The sequence below is a fragment of the Odontomachus brunneus genome, unplaced genomic scaffold, assembly GCF_010583005.1.
Source record: "Odontomachus brunneus isolate Ranch 3 - 2012 unplaced genomic scaffold, Obru_v1 Obru_scaffold_035, whole genome shotgun sequence".
In the NCBI taxonomy this organism is placed as follows: Eukaryota; Metazoa; Arthropoda; class Insecta; order Hymenoptera; family Formicidae; genus Odontomachus; species Odontomachus brunneus.
In genome coordinates, this window is record NW_022639485.1 from 45522 (window position 1) to 64748 (window position 19227).

The 19227-nt window shown below is 37.4% G+C and overlaps 1 protein-coding gene and 4 non-coding genes across 7 annotated transcripts in view; 3 read left to right on the forward strand and 2 right to left on the reverse strand.

Annotated features, from left to right (window-relative positions):
- The window catches only part of LOC116843689, a 123005-nt gene that overhangs the window by 10204 nt on the left and 93574 nt on the right, over positions 1 to 19227 (forward strand). The gene's annotated exons all lie outside the window — the stretch shown is intronic.
- Positions 13749 to 13830, forward strand: Trnas-gcu. Its single transcript has one exon. It is a non-coding gene; the product is annotated as a tRNA-Ser (tRNA).
- On the reverse strand, positions 14272 to 14343 carry Trnad-guc. Its single transcript has one exon. It is a non-coding gene; the product is annotated as a tRNA-Asp (tRNA).
- On the forward strand, positions 16965 to 17037 carry Trnak-cuu. Its single transcript has one exon. It is a non-coding gene; the product is annotated as a tRNA-Lys (tRNA).
- Trnan-guu lies at positions 17574 to 17646 on the reverse strand. The gene has a single exon. It is a non-coding gene; the product is annotated as a tRNA-Asn (tRNA).

Here is a 19227-nt window from a genome sequence, read left to right on the forward strand (position 1 = left end):
ACAAGATGCAGCCTCTCTCCTTCCGCTCTCTTCTCTTCCTCTCTCTTTCTTTCACGCACGTGGATCCCTCCCACCCTTCTTATTTATGGACTTGATATTTCATATTTAACCCCTTAGCCTCCGCGCGAGAGCTCGGCGTGCCTCGATCGATCAAGATTAAGCCTTCCAGTCGTGAACTTTAATTTACGAACGCGTTCGCGTGTGTGTATCCCCGCGCCCGCTCGGGGATTCCGTTACCTTCGTCACCGTTTCGCAAAATATCCCGCTGCGTGTGCTCGACGTCATCGTCCCGCTCTGTCCGAGCGCAAACGCGGCAACTTATGTAAGTGCACTTTCGGGACTTAATCTGCTTTTAGGCGTCGTGGTGAAAACCAAGGTCGACAGTAATGGCGCTTACTTTGTCACGCGAATTTCGCCACGTTTTCGTGGCCCCTGTCTCGCTCCTTTTTCTCTTAATTCCTTCGTTATTTCGTTCATCTCTCCCTTTGCCTATGCATGGTTATTTTCGTGATACTATTACGGTTCCCTGTAATTTGCGGCACCGCGTAGACGCCACGTGTCTTGTAATTGACAACCGATCTTTTAACGCGGTGCAATTGATACGTTGGGTACACGCGATGTCATAAATTGACGTCACTTTTTAATAGAATGTTCAATGCAATCCATACACACAGAAAAATATTCTAAGAGAAGCTAAGAGAAGTGATTACTCAATTTACTTTCTTTCTGTTGAGTAATAGTAGTTATCTCCAACAAAGAATATATTTTCTTAGATATTAGTTTTAAAATACACTAATCGTGAATTTAGGAAAGGTCATTATCATTTACTTAAAAAATACATTTATTCTCTTTACAAAAATATTATGAAATTTTATTGAAGAAAAAGTTGTTTCTGTTGACTGTGTGTGTGGTAGAAAACGGAATTTTTCTTTTAATTTAATATATTATTCAATATTCATTTATTTTATTATACGGGATAATTCACCCCTTTTGTACGTAAACTTATATTTTCGTATCTTACTAGAATTTAAAATATATTTTAAATAAATTTGTTGCTTATGGTGAACTTATGATAAATTCATAGATAAACTTGTGAAATACTTGGAACAAGTAACTGCATTTACTTGAATGCAGGATGTATTTATCTGCGTGTATCCTTCACGATTATTTAATTTTTATGACGTCTGTTTATCATTATTTTATGATTTTATATCACAAGAAATAGAAGAATATGTTATCCATATTTGTACGATTATGTTTAAATTTCAATATTTGTTTTCCTTCGAAACTCTTGAAAAATTGATATAACGAAACTGATATAATTCCTTCCTACAAAAAGACTTCGGAAGATTTTCTCACGGCTTGTTTTCCTGGACATATAATCGACAGAATAATTCTTACACGACGTCTGTCGATCAAGTAACCCGACGTGTCCCGAGGCGAACAAATGATACTTGCGTCTATCAATAACGAGTGTAGATCGATATTGGCCGGGCAGTGCACGATCTAGCCTCGCATTCCTCGGGATTGGCCGGGACATTAATCAAAGCGTACGCGGTTGACCTTATTTAGCGGAGACACCGGCGCGTTGGCGCCGGCGGTCTCACACGCGCGAAACTTCGATGTCCTCGAGAGTGCATTCGCCAATTCGCCGCTTATACCTACGTTGTCGCCTCGACCTAGAAGTGAAAGTATCCTTATCGAGACACACGCCTATCCTCCGAGAGCCTGTCGCAAGCGCAGGTGCCGCCGCGAAGCGTCGTTAGAATTTTTCGAACTAGAAGACCTCTGAGCATTCTTTATCGACATGTTCACGACGTTACATACGCTACTTTAAGGGCGAACATGTATACTTAAAAATCGACAAAACGTGCGCACTGGGGCGTTTTCCCGCGGGGCGAGTCCGCTTTCACCGCTTTATTTGTCGTGGACATCGCGATTTTTGTCGCTAACATATAATCTACGATATTATAGATAATGTTGCATCGTGCGGGGCGAACGGTAATTATAACTCGAGATGATTTAGATATTGGACATCAGATTTATAGATAGCTCGACGATCGGGCAAACATGTGTTTTTCACCGAGAGATTAAGGGGAGATTCTGGTCTAGATAGCCAGGAAATGGGAGGTTTTCACGAATTTTTCTCAAAGTAATGAATAAAGATATCGATGTAAGATTTTCATCATGATAATGTGATAAATAATTATCATAGGTTTAAGTACGAAAAGAATTTTTTTTTTTTTAGAAAAATTGAGATTCCGTCATTTAAGTTTTTTGTGTTGAACGCAGTGTCGTCGGATTAACTGATGCACAGCATTACAGCTTATGTAATAATCTGAAAAAATAGGATTATTTAAGGAGAATTGTATTAAGTTTGTGAAGGATAAACCTAAACCCCGCCCCCTTTGGAAATTTTACAAAAAAATTGATTTTTACAAAAAAAGTGATTTTCCCGGGACACCAAATAAAAAAAAAGAAATGATTTGCAACTTTAAAGTGTCGCAATTTTGTTAAATTTTTACTTTCTGCATGTAACAAACGTTTATCCTCAAGAGTTCCCCCTTGAAGCGCTGAACATAAGAGATGGTTTGATAAGAACGACATCACAACGTAAAAATCATTCGCAAGCATGCTAATTGTTTAAACTGTGTATTCATCGCGATCTTTCTCAGTGACATTAAAATGACTAAATATAGCTTCAGACGTCAGCATATATTATTCAGCTCGCGGTAAATATGTCAAAAACAATAATTGCGATTTATCTGGAAATGGCACGCTTGTCAATTAGCGAAATAAAATGCGGATTACAGTTGCGCTGCCGGACTCGCGATGATTTACCCCCCCCGTATCCGTTCCCCGAACGCGGTCACGATAGCGCGCAATTAGCGTCAACGTAATAGCGACGTTCATTAACATTAACGACGACATGGTAATGCGAAAAGAGAAGTAATCATGCATTGTTCGCCCCACGATGATAAGGCAGGAGTAGGCAGGCACGCCGAGGAGGCGATCGCCATTGCGACGACCCACGCGAATCCTCGATTAGATTTGCTTAGGAATTGCTAAATTGCGGAAAAGTTCTCGTGTCTTGTTGGCGGACGAGGGACGCAGAGCCTGCGTCGAAGATAAATCTTCGTTACTGAAAGTTGGAGAGTTAAATACATAGCGAAGTAATTTCAGACTTTCACACATCTCTAATATCAATCAATAAATTAATTCCTTGATTTTGACGCCATTTAAGATCGCATGAATCGCGTCTTCCTCGCGAAAGTTGGAAGCAATAATTGTCGCGATATCAATTTTTAATATTAGACTTGGTCGAGCATTCGAGTTAAATCACTATTAAAACAAAAACGTGGTGACATTGTTGATGCAGCATTAAAGCTGAATCGAAAAGACGAGAGTTACTCGTTCCTATTCTACCAGAATCACTCGCATAGGACATCAAATCTTACGTTTCCTCTTGTCTCGCGCTCAGAGATTTCTCAAGAGGAAGTGTCAAGGAGAAGAGATCGCGTGTGTGTGCTTCGCGGAGAATCGGTGAAACCGAAATCTCGACGATTCACGCGTAGATGATTCTCGTTGGAATCTCGAGAAAAATTCCGCGTCATTCGATCGCTTGCGCTTTACGAACCATTGAGCTTACGTCTTTGTGGCGAACGAGCGAATTTCTATGGATGCGCGCTCGCTGCGCATACATGGAAATAATTCTCTCCTACGTTATTCGAGCGCGCAGGCGGCACGAATGGGCTCGATGGCACGTTCTGTCTGCGATCTGCTGTGTGAAATAGTTCGCGTGTAGATATTATGATCGAGAAAGTGCGATACGCGAACCGAGACAATCCATGCACAGGGAAATTATTGCGTGAAATCGCAGACACATCGTAAAGTTACGTGAGATACAGATTACGTTTCGCAACGTTAGCTGGGGAAATATATAGTATTATGAAAGAAATGATAAAATTATAATGATATAATGACAGTAGGATATAGTATGTAATATTATTATGATATAATATCCATCACACATATACATACACACACGGAGAGAATATTATAGTTTCTTTTTTCATATAAATTCTTTTCAATTGTTGCTTCTACGTTTCCCCACATTGAGAAAAAATATTAGAAAATTTATTTATAAAATATAACATTTATTTTACAGAAGTAGTTTATTTCACAAAAATAAGTTTTGTTGCTCGGAAATAAATTTTATATCCCATATATCAATTTTCAAGTATATTTTTCTTAGTGTAATAATGTAGGAATAAACAGTCAGTAAATTCTATTTGCTAAGAAACATAGTAAATTTTTTAGTGTATTAAGAAAAAAATGAAATGGAGATATTTTTATTTGGTACTGACAATATATTTTCTTAAATCTAAATTTTTTGTTTAAATAGAATAAATTTTATTATTTGAGAGAATTTTTTTCTTAATGTAAACATATATATATTAATATAAGTTAATAATAATAACAAATATGTCATTAAGATCTATTGAATAAATACTTAAGTTTTAGAAATTTTTTTTCAGTGTAACACATTTAAATTTCTTAAATATAAATAACATATAAAAGAAAAAAATAGCCGATTATTGTTATATTGATATATTTCTCTCTCCCAATTCTATAATTTTATAATAATTTTTACTATGAAATCCTCTCCGTGCATGTGTATCATTAGATTAAGTTAATAATATTCATTATGTTCATGGAGGGAGAGAAATAATTTGCACCCATGTATAAGATAAGGTAAATTGAGAAATATTATTTCACAAGATTGTGGAGATGTTATCTCTTGAAAGTAATCTGTCAAGATACTTATCACTACATGAAACAATGTGGTAATGACTTTTATCTCGAGACTCTGACAAATTGTGTGCTCAAGCACACATTAACTAGCGTTTATCTTGAAACTAAAATAATTCTACACTCTTTTATCTTTATCGCATCGATCGCGAACTGTCTTGTAAATCGTAAACAACGACAGTTGTAGACAACCGCCTATATTTGTTAGCACATGGCCGATAAGCGAAACGCGCGCGTCTCGATAATCTCGACGGTGTTACGCGAAACGTGCTTGCTTGCGCGTACTGTTCAAGATCGACAATGTTTCGGACACGTTTCGAACCGACGCGACGTCTCACCTCGGACGGAACGAATCGCGACCGTAAAATTTTATCAGACATCGGCGCGATTTCAATTACGCAATTTCGAAACGAGACACGTCCGACGTGTCTCGCGCCGGGCCGGTTCCACGGCGATTGACCAATCGCGAGGGTTTTTGATCGCAGATATCGCGCGTACGATGTTACGCCGTACACACAAAGCTGCGTGTATAAAGCTCCGTGCCTTATAAGGAGTTAGCGCGAATCGGTTTATTCGAGCACCGAGCAATTATCGCGATACCATCGTTCAGGTTACGTCGAATGCGCGACGAGACGAGACGGGATGGGACATGGAACGCGTTCGCGCTTTCGACAGCGCAAGAAGTGGCACATGTAGCCGGATAGATCGCGATCTTACAACACGAGAAGGCGGCTAAATACCTGCTTACTTCGCGGCAGAGTTTAACGACTGCCGCCAGCAACAGCGCGACGATACATCGATAAACGGCGAGTTTGTTTTATTTTCGCCTGCGTCGGTATTCAAATTTAAAAGTTGGAGGAAAATAACTTGGGGGGAGAGGAAAAACTTTCTCAAGCTGTATATTCACAGAACGTTCTGTTAGATAGAAATTCTAAACTCTACTTGCCGAAGAATTTTTTTATTGCGTCTTGTACGCGTCTTTTTACGTGCACGATTGGGTTCTAGAAATCTCGGCATCTTAAACTACACTTCCCCTCGAAGTTTCAGGATGCCTCCCCAAGTTGTCTGGATTGCCGCGTTCTTAGACTTTCGTGTTTCCACACGTAATACAGTTGGCAATTTCAGAATTAAAACAGAAAATCAATTAAGTTGGAAAGTGGCCGTTCGACGATTTGCAATTAGCAACGCGCTTGTGCGCCTCTATAATTGAAGGATTTGGAGCAATAATACGTTGGGCCGGATGAGAGAAAGCTGCGCGCGCGAGATTCTTAGTTTATTTGCGTTTCCAAGTGCGATTAAGCTCGGCCAATAAATAATTTTTGCATTTTTCTTATTTATGAACTGTTAAGATATAAGACCAATATTTAGAATTAGTCAGATAACTGTGATTAGCCATAAATTTTTAGTCATATTGCGTTCAGCAGCAGGTAACGCGAAGCAAGAGAGGGTTAAATGATATGATTTAAAGTCGCAAGAAACGTGTGAAGACAGCTTCAATTACAGCCAAATTACACGCTTATACGTTTAAAAGTAATACACTTAAATTATACATGATAGAGCAGTATTGAAGTGAGAGTGTTTTCACTGAAAATCAGTGAATACTCACTAATTATCGGTGAAATACGCCTTTTATTGATTTAATCAGAAATATTTTTACTGTACCACTAAAAGAGTAAAGCTCTTATTTTGAGCTCGACCAAAATGTCTCTGAATATGACTTATAAGTCTTTTGACTGGCTTTCAGTCACATTTAGAGACATTTTTATTGACAAAAGACAGTTCGTAATAAGGGTCTTATCGATTGTTCATGTATTACTCGTATGTTCTACTTTGAAGTCCGTAAAGTTCTCGTCATTTTTGGACGAGAGGGTTTGAGCGCGCGGATTCGATCGAAGAACGGGCGCGATTAACACGTTCGTACGAACGCGGACGACGTTTAAATTACGTCGATTAGTCTCCTCCTCCTTCTCTTTCTCCTCTTCCTCCAGAGGAGTACCATGTGGAGCAAATAAAAATGAGACGATTGCCCCAGGGAGGCTCGTCGAAACTCAGATTTATCGGTACGCATAACGATCTCGAGTACGGGTATTCATTAAATATCCACTCGAGCGTTTCATTGCCAGCCTGCGACGAGAAGGAGCAGCTGCCACTTTAAGCGATCCCTCTTTGGATCGCAGGCCGCTAATTCGAATTGATCGTCGGGCTAATTGTAATATGGCTCAATTCGACTACCTACCATTTGCATTTTACGTCAAGATGCAGCCTCTCGTTAAAGAATCGCGTTCGATCGCGAAGAGACAGAAAGAGAGAAAGAGGTGAAATCATGTTTTTATGCGGCCCCGTCGAAGCTCCAGTGGCGAACTTGCATTAGTATCGAGTATCTTAAAAAAAGAAAAAGAAATTGCTATCAAATTAAACGCAACGCGATAAGAAAGAGCGGTTTATCTTACGCGAAACGAGACGTCGCTCCTGCCACATCGTGTCTCGGTTAACGGGGCGACAAATCGACGAGGAAGAAGAAAAAGATAGATAGTTATCGGAAAGGAAAAAAGCGATCGTCTGGAGATGGAAGCAGAAGTTGTGCCTCGTTTATTCGTTCCTTCATTTCGCGATACGTCCGACTGCACTCTCTTAAGTGAATCAGTAAAAATATCTCTGATTGAATCAGTGAAAAGACTATTCCACTGATGATCAGTGAATATTCATTGATTTCCAGTCGTCGTTTTTAAAAGAGAACATCTCGGCAAAGTTAGGTTAAATAAATTCAAAAGAAGTTGATCTATACTTCAAATCTATCAACATTATGTGGAACATTGAGACTGAAAAATTGAGGCGAGGATCAACAAAATTTTGAGTCGGGTAGTCGTGATTTCTAAAAAGAATCTCTCAGCAAAGTTAGCAAGTCAAATGTATTCAAAGGACATTGATCTAGACTCCAGAGTATCAAAATAGACGTTAAGTGGAGCATTGAGGAGCCGAAAGTAGGATCAAAATTTCCACTGAAGTAGTCGCAACTATTAACTGGTCAGCGAGATCTTACTGGTTGTAGCGCTATATATAACCGAACCACCGGTTATAAGCATAGCATTTCAGTGAAGAATATATTTTATATTTTCGGCCCGACGACTTCGTAATTATTTAGACACGCCTCGGTCGATCTTCGACTCTCGTCGTGGCGAGGCTCTCGAGCCGCCGTCGCGAAAGAGCGCACTTCGCAGCGCACGATAATGCGCGATTGCATTATTCATGGCAGCACGCGCGCGTCAGGACGCGGAATTAGAAACGCACCTGATCCGCCGGGTGGCTCCAACGGGTGGTTAATATCTGTCCCGCACGTCGTTTCTGCGGCTTCGATTTAATCGCGAGCGACGCGCCACGTCCGTCCAATGGAATTTTGCGAGCGAGCCTTCGACGGATAGCTGCGATTGCCGCGGAATTTCAGGATATTGCAGCATGAATTCCGGCGAACCGTGCCGCGCGACAGCGAACGTACGAGAGAACGAAGATGGCTTTCGCGGCGAGCGCAATGCGCTGCTTTATGATCTAGACGTGCATTCGCGATGGGGACTTTCGAATCCGCGCTCTGATCGCCATGCCGAGGAGAGATTGCGTCGGAAAAGAAATGCTTTATTGTTACGCGCTTATGCTTTTTGTTACGTAAACGGTGGGCGGTTCGCCAGACTATCTAAGAAATTTTCTGAAATTTATGTTTTATAAATAGAAAGTAGAAACGCGAGAGAGGAGCCCTGCACTCTCCTCTTTCCTTGAAATTTAGATGCAACTGCTCACGGTGATCTTTTTGTTATGTAAACGGTGTGGTGGAGGTTGACTAGACTATCTAAGACATTTTCTGCGATTAACATTTTAGATGAAAGTAGAAGCGTGAGAGGTTCAATTTGCATTCTCCGTTCTACTTGAAATTTAGAAGTAACTGCTCGCGGTGATCTTCTTGTTACGTAAACAGTGTGATAGGGGTTGGCTGGGTTACATCTAAGAAATTTCCTGCAATTAACATTTTAGATGAAAGCACAAGAGGTTCAGCTTGCATTCCCTTTTTTACTTGAAACATTGTTGGGCATTAATCTATTGAAATTTTCTATCACTAAAATAATCGGCAAATTAACAATTGAAATTAATCAGTCATCATACATGTAATAATTGAATCGATGGATGAAATTAATTCTTAATTAGTCCATAATCAGTCACATCAAAGTTTGATTAATAATTAATTTTACCAATAAATGAAATTATTTGAAATTTCATATGTGACGTTTGTGATTAATTATTTGAAATTTCATATGTGACGTTTGTGATTAATTTTGATTATTAAGCTGCAGACAATTTTTGCAAAAAACAAGAATCGATTAATGTCTAACACAAACTTGAAATCCAAGAGCAACTGTTTCGCAGTGATCTTTTTATTATGTAAACCGAGGGAGTAGGAGAGTGCACCAGACCATCCAAAAATTTTGTAAAATTGATATTTTATATGAAAATAAAAGCGCGCGAGAGAGATTCAGCTTGCATTCTCCTTTTTACTTCCAGAAATCCAGAAGTAAAACGGATTAGGTCTTTTCTATTTCTTGTATACTTTGGACGGATGAGAATCTTATTGATATTAAAACTCTGTCCGTTTAATGATATAAAAGGAACGGTCTATCTGAAATGAAATGCGGAACTGCGGAATCGGTCGCTGTGTCGCGAACAGCGGCCGATGACGAGTGACATAATTGGCTTATCAACTCGAAGTAATCGCAATTCAATCCAGCGATGAATGCACTGACACTGATACGATTACGGAGCGCGGAGCCGCTTCGCAACGTACCCTCGTCAGCTCCACGGACAAGACAATTATACCGACGTTAATTGACCAGAAACGGCGGTCTCTTCTTGCTTTCAGTCCTCACCCGCGTGTGTTCGACTGCGTCTTCATCGAGAGTTCGACGGTGGCATTCCGCGCTTTAATCAAGTTGACGGTCTGGTAATCGCGCGCACGATTCATTAGAACTTTTTCTACCCGTCGATATTAATACATCGTGTGCATTTTATTTATGAAGAAATATTTTTAAAAGGTCAGGGCGCTCTTTTTTTATCCACAAGTACGTTTTACGTTCCCATTTTTTTTTTTACGTTCTCTTTGCGTTATTTTTACTTCAATAACGTAGAAATCTTATTACGTTTACAAGAATGTAGCATGAGAATCATGCGTATTAACAATAAACCGATATTACGGCACGCGCAAATGAATACGTCAAACATTGATGAGAACTTTCCTCATCTGTTTTTATCACGCGCGATAAGTCTCATAAAAAAATAATTACAACTTTGTAGACCTACATCGTAAGGTTTCGAGATTAAAGAAGGATCTGTTAGAAGCTGCGTGAAATTGTTCGCTTTCCACCTAGGGGCGTTAATCATTTCTTTATTGTCATCATATTCGCCCGATCATTGTTTAGTGCTCTCTAAAGTACAATCAATGTATTTCTTACTAAAATGCTATACTTATAACCAGTGATTCACTTGTAAGTATAGCACTGCAGTCAGTAAAATTTCGCTGAAAGAATTAGTTGATAAACTAACAAGTAAACCTATCTAAAGATTACATTCCAATTTCTTTCTAATTTGGCACAAATGTAGAAATACAAAAAATATTTAGATCATATTTTTCCATTTTGGCTTTGAATTTATCAGGCAGTTTATAGCCTTTTAATATTCTTATTTCTATCATCAAGTGCAACAAAAATATATAAGAAATAAAATTGAATATAGATATAAACGTTTTTTATTTGCTAATTATGAATATGAGGTCATGAGTTGCTAATTACAAATATGTAAAATTATTTATATAAATAATAAAATGTTTAAACAAAACATGTAAAAAATTGAAAAAAATTATACAAATAATTTCTCAGTTTGGCCAAGATTCGAACCATTTTTTACTAATTTAATACAGATTTGAAATATATAGTTGGAATTTCAGCTAAAGAGATTTAGAATGATTCGTGTCTCAGCTATACCGATTTTGTTAAAATTATTTAACTATATCTTGTATTCAATTTTATTTCTTATGCATTTTGTTACACTTGTTGATGATAGGAGTGAGAATATTAAAAAGCTTTAAACTATCTGTGAAACTCAAAGTAGGCCAAAATGAAAGAATGTGACCTAAATATTTGTTGTTCTTCTACATTTGTGCCAAATTAGAAAGAAATCGGAGTGCACCTTTTGGGTAGGTTTACTTATAAGAGGACAAAATATCTGAGAAACAATAAATATTTATTTGATGGGTACTAACAGCACATATTTATTTACTTATTTTAATATAAAATACTTTTCAAATAAGGAAATATACTTTTGTTTTAGTTTTAAGAAAATTTTAGTTTTTCATAGAAACAATCATTTATTCTAAATAATAGGAAAAAGGGCTAATTCGAGTTCAAGCATAGGATTAATAGTGCTATGTACCATATGGGTAAAACCTTCCTTGTGTTAGGAAATAGAGCAATATTTATTGAACATGAATATTTAAACCGAAATAATCCACAATCATATTAATATTAAAGTTGTATTAGTATTTAATAGTACTAAGACATCCGTGCTAGCTCCTTATGTGCCATTAATATTTCACTATTAATGAATACTTAATATAAATAATCAAACGTTTCGGCTCAATCATGAACCCTTTTCAGTGATATAAAAACTCAAGGATTACAAAACGAACGCATTACAAGTAAAAGTATTAATTAAAGACCTTAATAAAATGAATATTATTCGCGGTATTATAACTGACAAGACCGTTACCCGACTAATATTAAGAAGCTCAAATTAATACTAGAAAGTAGCCGTCATAACTATAAAAAAACCATAAAATAAAATAAAAATAGGTAAGATTAAAATATAATAAATAATTAAAACAGTCAATATAAATTACCTTTGTTGAGCTCGGCTAAAAGTGAAACGATCCTGTCAACGATAACATCGCCACGTCTAAGTAATAGAGATAATAACAGATTTATATACACGAGCATTAACATTGCGGCGACGACTCGTGGAAGAAAAGGAAACAAAGTTTTATTTTCATAATAAGTCGCAGTAGCTGTTGCCCAAATATTCTGTGTTCTTTTGAGAGTTAAGTCCATGCTTTTGAAATTTAATGTAAATCATTTCTGATATTAGGCGTTTCAAGTAATAACGTTCCTCATGCAAAACTTTGGCTTGATCCCAATTGAAATCATGGTTTTTCTTCAAACGGTGTTCCTGTATGGCCGTTAACTCAACTGTAGAACTCCTTGGTATTCTCCTATGCTCAGCAATGCGCGTAGAGAGTCTTCTACTAGTTTGACCAACATACGACATATTTGTCAAATTATTTTTAAAAAGCTTTAAAAAGTCTGTTCGAAACCACACCAAAAAACGGTATGGTAAAATATTTTTTATCATAACCAGAAGCTGTCAAATTTTTAACTATCTCTGAACCTCGTCCACAATTCACAATAAGAAACCTCAGTCTACATTTTATAATTTTAAAAATTAGGTCAAAAGGATAATTATTATCATTTATTCTGTTTATTCTATTTCATTTATTCTATTTAAGTTCTATTTATTTCATTTATTCTATTCATTTATTCTATTTATTCTATTTCATTTATTCTATTTAAGTAAAATAATTTAGATTTCAGTAAATGTGCTATTAATTTCCCCTACCAAATAAATATCTACTAATTTTTATATATTTTTTCTCTCAGTGTAGTAGTGACTCTGTTCCTGTTATTGATGCAATTTGCAAACACAGACAGCGTCATTGTATACAAATCGTACGGAAACCGATAATTCCATCGTCAAAAACGCAGAGAGTTGAATTTCGCACAACGTATAACGAATTTGTTAGTAGTATAGTTGCTTTTGCAGTGAAATTTTTTTCCGCTGTGTCAAAATCAGTGAAGTATGAGATAAAGTAATAATGCTTTATTGAAAATCGGTGAATATTCACTAATTATCGGTAAGATACTCCTTTTACTGATTTAATCAGAAGCATTTATAGTGATTCATTTTAAGAGAGTAGCATTTCGGTAGCATGATGTTTGGTAGTCCACCTCCAATTTTTGGTAATCAGGATAATAATTTTTCCGGGAAATGATTTTTTAACTTTAAATTTTTTAATTTAAATTTTTCGAAGAAAAATAAGACACGCATATGCACGGTCGAACTCGTGTCTCGTCCGCGTATTTAATTAAAGCCATAAATTCCACATTTCAGTCAAGCTGCTGCCCCTGTTTTATTTAAGGTTTTATCGTGATGGCGAATTTATCGTTCACCTGCAGTTTTATTTCGGCACCGACGGGCGTGCAAAGTGTTCGTATAATAATCCGTGTTCTCTCTTCGTCTCGGCTCAAATCGGCCGAAACTTTCGTAATAAAAGTTTCAGCCTAATCACGACCACGGCCGGTAATCACGCTTAAATGAGTTATTACCGGGAGGTCGTGTTACACCGTCGTTTCTTTCAATTTATCGATACTGTGCGCTCACCCACGAGGAGGCTCCTCGCGAAACATCATTTATCTTGCCGTCGCCAATCGCGGTTCTTAGATAAGCGACAAGCGGTGACTTATGGCGCGGAAATATGCAACGCATGAAGCGCTAAATGTGACTATACAATGTTTTTTATCATTCAGGCGAGAAAGTTTATATAAGAAGGAACAATAAGAATGATTATAAATTCTTTTCATAATTGAAAAACACGTGTATATATTGTAATTTTATTGATTACTATCTCGTCGTATTTTTCGTAAGCTACCTCTTTTAACATGACTATATGTTACGATTAAAAGGAGGATTTTTTTTTTTAATTATGGTGTACAGTAAGGAGGGAGGATTCGATGATAGACGCGATCACGAACGCATTATGGTCTCTATATTAGGACAAAAATGCATACAAGGACGAGGTGGCCGAGTGGTCAAGGCGTTGGACTGCTAATCCAATGTGCTCTGCACGCGTGGGTTCGAATCCCATCCTCGTCGATTACTTTTTTTTTATTTCTTACAAAACAGTCAGAGTATTGTACGTGTAACGTCGTCGTGAACAAGTAATTTTCTATACCGGATGCTCGTATTGCGTTTGTATTTTCCACACAAATTAGCGACCTATGTTCCTCGACAATCTCAAAGCTGAAGCTCCGAAAGCAACACTGTCTAACTTGTGCTTCTCAAATTCACTTCGTGAAGTTGTGAAAAGTATTATCAAAGTAACAATACTCTGATCACAGCCTCATAATGATATAGACTTCGGTCGTATCGATTGGAGTCAGAAGTCACAAAAGATGAACGGAATAAAAATTTAGAGACGGACAATTTTTACAAACCTCCCCGATACGGGAAATGTTGACGGTGTTCGTTAATTGATCTCGCGTCCAATTTCCATGTAGATTCGTATTGTATTTCCGAATAAAAAAAGAACAAAATCTCCTCGACGGGGAATCGAACCCCGGTCTCCCGCGTGACAGGCGGGGATACTAACCACTATACTATCGAGGAATCACGGTTGGGAAATTTCCAGCAGTAGTACTGAAGGGACTGCGCTCCGCTGCAAAAATTTCTCATCGTGATCCCTCTTGTGATTTCTCTTTAAACCCGAGATATCACGAAAATTCCGCAGCTGTAATTATTTTTATGTCAAACACATCGTTCGTAAAAAAGATGGGGAAAGTTTAACTTGCTATTTTCTGATATATTCTAAGTATATTAATTGCCATTTCTTGTATTCTTGAAAAGTTGACATTTGTAATGTGGCAAACGCGTCTGCGAATGCAAATTTCTTCTTCAAATATTCGAAGGGATGCTTCTCAGGCTTAATTTTACTAACAAATTCCTTAAGTCAATTTCCAGCTCTGCCGAAGTGAAATATTGAGATGTTGCCAAGTTTCGAATATTTAAGAGATCGAAGCGAACTGCGGGCGGGCAGTTGAAAACGAACGCAATTAATACTAACTCAATTACGGACTGCGTAATTTCCTCTTGAGTGCATCCCCCGAGTCGGACAAATTGAATCCGACTTCGCGTCAAGAAGAAAGCTCAAACGGTACAGCCAACTCTTGCGTCCCGCGACAATCGATAATGTGAGACGTCTCCATGGTTCCGAGCGGTTTAGAGCGTGGCGCGTGCTTTCACGAACCGGTGTTTATCCCTCGGCAGTGCTGTAACTCTAGGCTAGAGAGCACCGTTAGATACGCGAAGGAAGGAAGGAAGGAAGGGACCCTAAAAGCGCGTCGCGCGCTAAAAAGACAACGGGAAGTTATATGATGGTGCCGCGGATCGATTATTCTCGGTATACACACCCAGCCAGCCAGCCAAGCCAGCCACCCACAATGCTTACTGTCGCTCCCGATTTACTGTTGCTCACATTCTTGGCGGTTCAGTATAAATTCACGTGTTCTCGATAGAAAGCGCCGGCAGGGTTGGCGGGTCGGGGCTGGTGGCAGAGTGCTTAAAAGCGGCCGGAGATAACAATTTGCGCATTAGGCGCGATTTACACATTCGCTCGTGCCGTTACTGACGTGTACACGGTGTCTCCAGGAGCACACAGTCCCTGCGCTGAAAGTGGAAAATATTTGAGCCTAGTTTACGATACAAAAGGAGAAATCGAAGATAGTAACATCTCAAAAGCAAGTGATATTTCTTGACGAACTTAGAACGATTTCGCAAAATGGCCTAGAAAAATTGAGATAATTGACAGCTGCTGATTTGTCGTTTACTTCGTTGTCGTTGCAATCAGAATTATTGACAATTTTATTTCCTTGTTTTTTCGCGCGTTCCAATAGTTATAAATTTCGGCGACACCGTATATAAGACGGTAGGAAACGGTATTACGATCCGTAATTATGCGACACTCGTAACATTCATTATCTAGTGAGTGTCTAGCGGTAGCTTCTCTCACGGCCCGCTTATGGTCTTATTAAGCACTTTTTCATACTTGCTTCACGTTTATATCACGTGATAAGCAGCGATTTACTGCGTACGATAAAACTGAGTTTACCCAACCATGATTCTTGACTTCGCCGAGTTCTGTATGTTCTTTACGCTTTTCTAATTAAAACATGCAATTGCCATGCATATAATGCGCATATTTAAGTAACACGGGGGTACGAAAAAAGTAATACGAGAAATACTCCGCGGAATTAATTCTAATGGTTCCACTTACCGCGCGCATAACATTTGATGAAGATAGTGTTCCCCGGTACCGTAGAAATGTTTTACTATAACAGGGAATATTGCAGAACCCGAAGCGTTTTGAGATCACAAAAGAGTCGAGAGGAGTAATTTTCTAGTAGTACAAACAAGAAATACAAACAAAATAGTAAAGATTTTGTCAAAGTTTCACACATGTCCGGCGATAGAGACTCGTTAAATGAGAATTAAGATTTCTACACTGTAAAACTGATGTGTTAAATTTAACACATTTCATGTATCTCAAATCATTCACTTTCATTTATGTTTAACACAAATGTGTTAAAAGATAACACGCATAATATGGAAAAAATTAACACAAGAATTTAACACTTGAATACCGTTAGGAATCACAGATTGTGTTAAATTGACATATTTAATATGTTAGACATAGATTATGTCAATTTAACATTTTTATTTCATCAAAACCATACTCTCTTAAAATGAATCAGTCAAACATCACTGAAAACAGTGAATACACATTGATTTGCAGTTATAAGTATAGCACTGAAAATGCTCAGTGCTATACTCCTAACTGATATCAGTGACTATTTACTGATTCACTTTAAGAGAGTAGATTAATACTTCTCTCAAATGTTAAAGTAACGTTTTATTTTAGTTAATTTGACATTATACATATGTCAAATTAACACAAATTGTGATTCCTGACAGTATTCAAGTGTTAAATTCTTGTGTTAATTTTTTACATATTATGCGTGTTACTTTTTACCACATTTGTTTTGTGTTAAATTTACACATAAATGAGAGTGGATGATTTGGGACACATAAAATGTCAAATTTAACACATCAGTTTTTACAATATATAAATAGCGTAGCGATATTCATACGTGCACAAATTTTCTCAATCGCATTGAGAATGCATGTACGAAGCAATTGCCATGTGTCTATACTAAAGACAGTCTATTTCAACAGCCCGGCTAGCTCAGTCGGTAGAGCATGAGACTCTTAATCTCAGGGTCGTGGGTTCGAGCCCCACGTTGGGCGATTCTTTTTTTTTTACATATCTCTCGAGATCTTATCTGAACGTTACTTGTCACATAGATATAAAGATTTTCACGTATTTCACAAACTGCGTTTGTGTGTCGCTAAAAATACTTTATTTCCTCTCTTATTTCTACACTTCTCACACGTCATGTCCGATTCTTATCGAAGTTTCTTTATGTAAAAATATATACATTTACATATAATTGTATCATTAACGAAGTTTTATTTAGGTATCTTATTTTTTTATGAACATTTTTTATTCAATTTATTGGATTTTCAAGGAGATAAACGTGCACTTCGCGCTATTAATATGAATACAAGGTACACGATAATCTGTGTATTTATATACTCTTATATTTCTCTCTCTCTCTCTTTCTAACATAAAAATAATTGGTAATCTATTTTTACTATTAATGACGTTCAAACAATGCAAATAGATTCAAGCTGTGATGAATTTTGCTCGAGGCGTCCACTTTTCTTTCTTGTTTAGACAATTCGGTTTTGGTCGTATGATTCAGGATGGCAAAAGAGAATTTCGCCCTCGGGTGGGCTCGAACCACCAACCTTTCGGTTAACAGCCGAACGCGCTAGCCATTGCGCCACGAAGGCGATCTGTTGAGCACTTTTTCTTGAAAGCAGCCACGGATACGAAATCGCTTTTGATAACAAGATCAAGGTTCTTTTTCATAATCATATCACGAATTCGGCATTGAGTGCCGTCGTTTGTCTCTAAATTCATCGCTAGCCGTATGTAAGTTTTACAAGATGGACAAATTTATTATATTTTAAAGTCGCAACGTGCAGAGCAAGAAACATGCTAGAAATTGTTTTTATTTGTTATTTGTTTAAAAATAGATAACTAGAATAGATAGCTCGGCAGTGGTCCTTTTAGTGAGTGAGTAATCTCGTAATATTAGCCCACGCGAGTTTTATTTCTGAATTTTATTTGTTAAATAAAACACACGGATGAATTGAGAAGTACAAAGTACATTGCAGGAGATTTGAGCTCTCGCGTAGACGGTTCGCGGTGAAATCCGGGAAAGGCAAACGAACTCCTCGGCAACGAGGAAGTCGATGGATCACAAACACGGTTGTTCAAACAGTTTCACATCCTCCATTGCGCAATAATACGATGTAGACGTAGTGTTCAACAATGGAAAATTCTTTTAGCTTCCCAAACAATGTCGATATATTTTAGACTTCTCTATCTGATGCTATTCTATCTTCGAGTCTATCATGGGATAGAATTTCGCGTTTATTGCCTCTCCGTGTCCCCTTCGGTCGTATCGGACCTCGAAGGTAGATTTTTCTCTAGACAGACTGTAAGATCGATGGTATATCGATCGATAAAGGTTCTACGCAAATACTTATATACTACAATATATGTGAGGGAAGGAATCGATATGCACATGCCATATACATTGTCGAAATTGTCGTACAAGAGAATTCACTTACTCTGAGAATGTTTAAAAGATAAAAAAGAAATATTCAGCGGGTACCCCAGTAACATATTTATTTAAATCCAAATTTTTTAATTTAAATAGAATAAACAATTATAAAGAGCTACATTTTAAGAAAATTTATATTAAATTCATTAAATTTATATTATTTTATTAAATTTTCCTAAAAAAAATATTTTATATTAGTCCAAGTAAATGTGTGTGTGTGTGTTGTGTGTGTGTATGTGTGTTATTAATAACTCTACTGAATAAATATTTCTCATTTTTAGGATATTTTTTCTTGCAATGCACGAAATTTACGGCCCAATACGCAGCAGTTATTTTTATGTAAAATTTATCTAGAAATATGTATTGCTTTTAAGCAATAATTTATAGTAAAATATATAATATTTAAGCAGCAATTTATGTGTGTGTATCTTTTTAGTTAGCTAAATGTTATTGGTTGAATTTAACGTCGTAACGCGCTATATGAGATTCCGAGTCGCAATTTCGCGGCGTACCTTAGATGAAACGAATTACAGACCTTCCATTGACGTCTGCAACGAAAATTGAATCGTGCACCGAATCTAAAAGCAATTTTTCGGAAACGCTTTGCGACGTAGCGTTTACGTAGCTTTTTCGTTGAGGTTTACGGGAGGTTCACGACGAGTCGATCGACGGCGAAAACGATTTCGCCTATTGACTAGCGTCTGGTTTGACCAGCCAGGAACGACAATAGGCGACGAAGTAA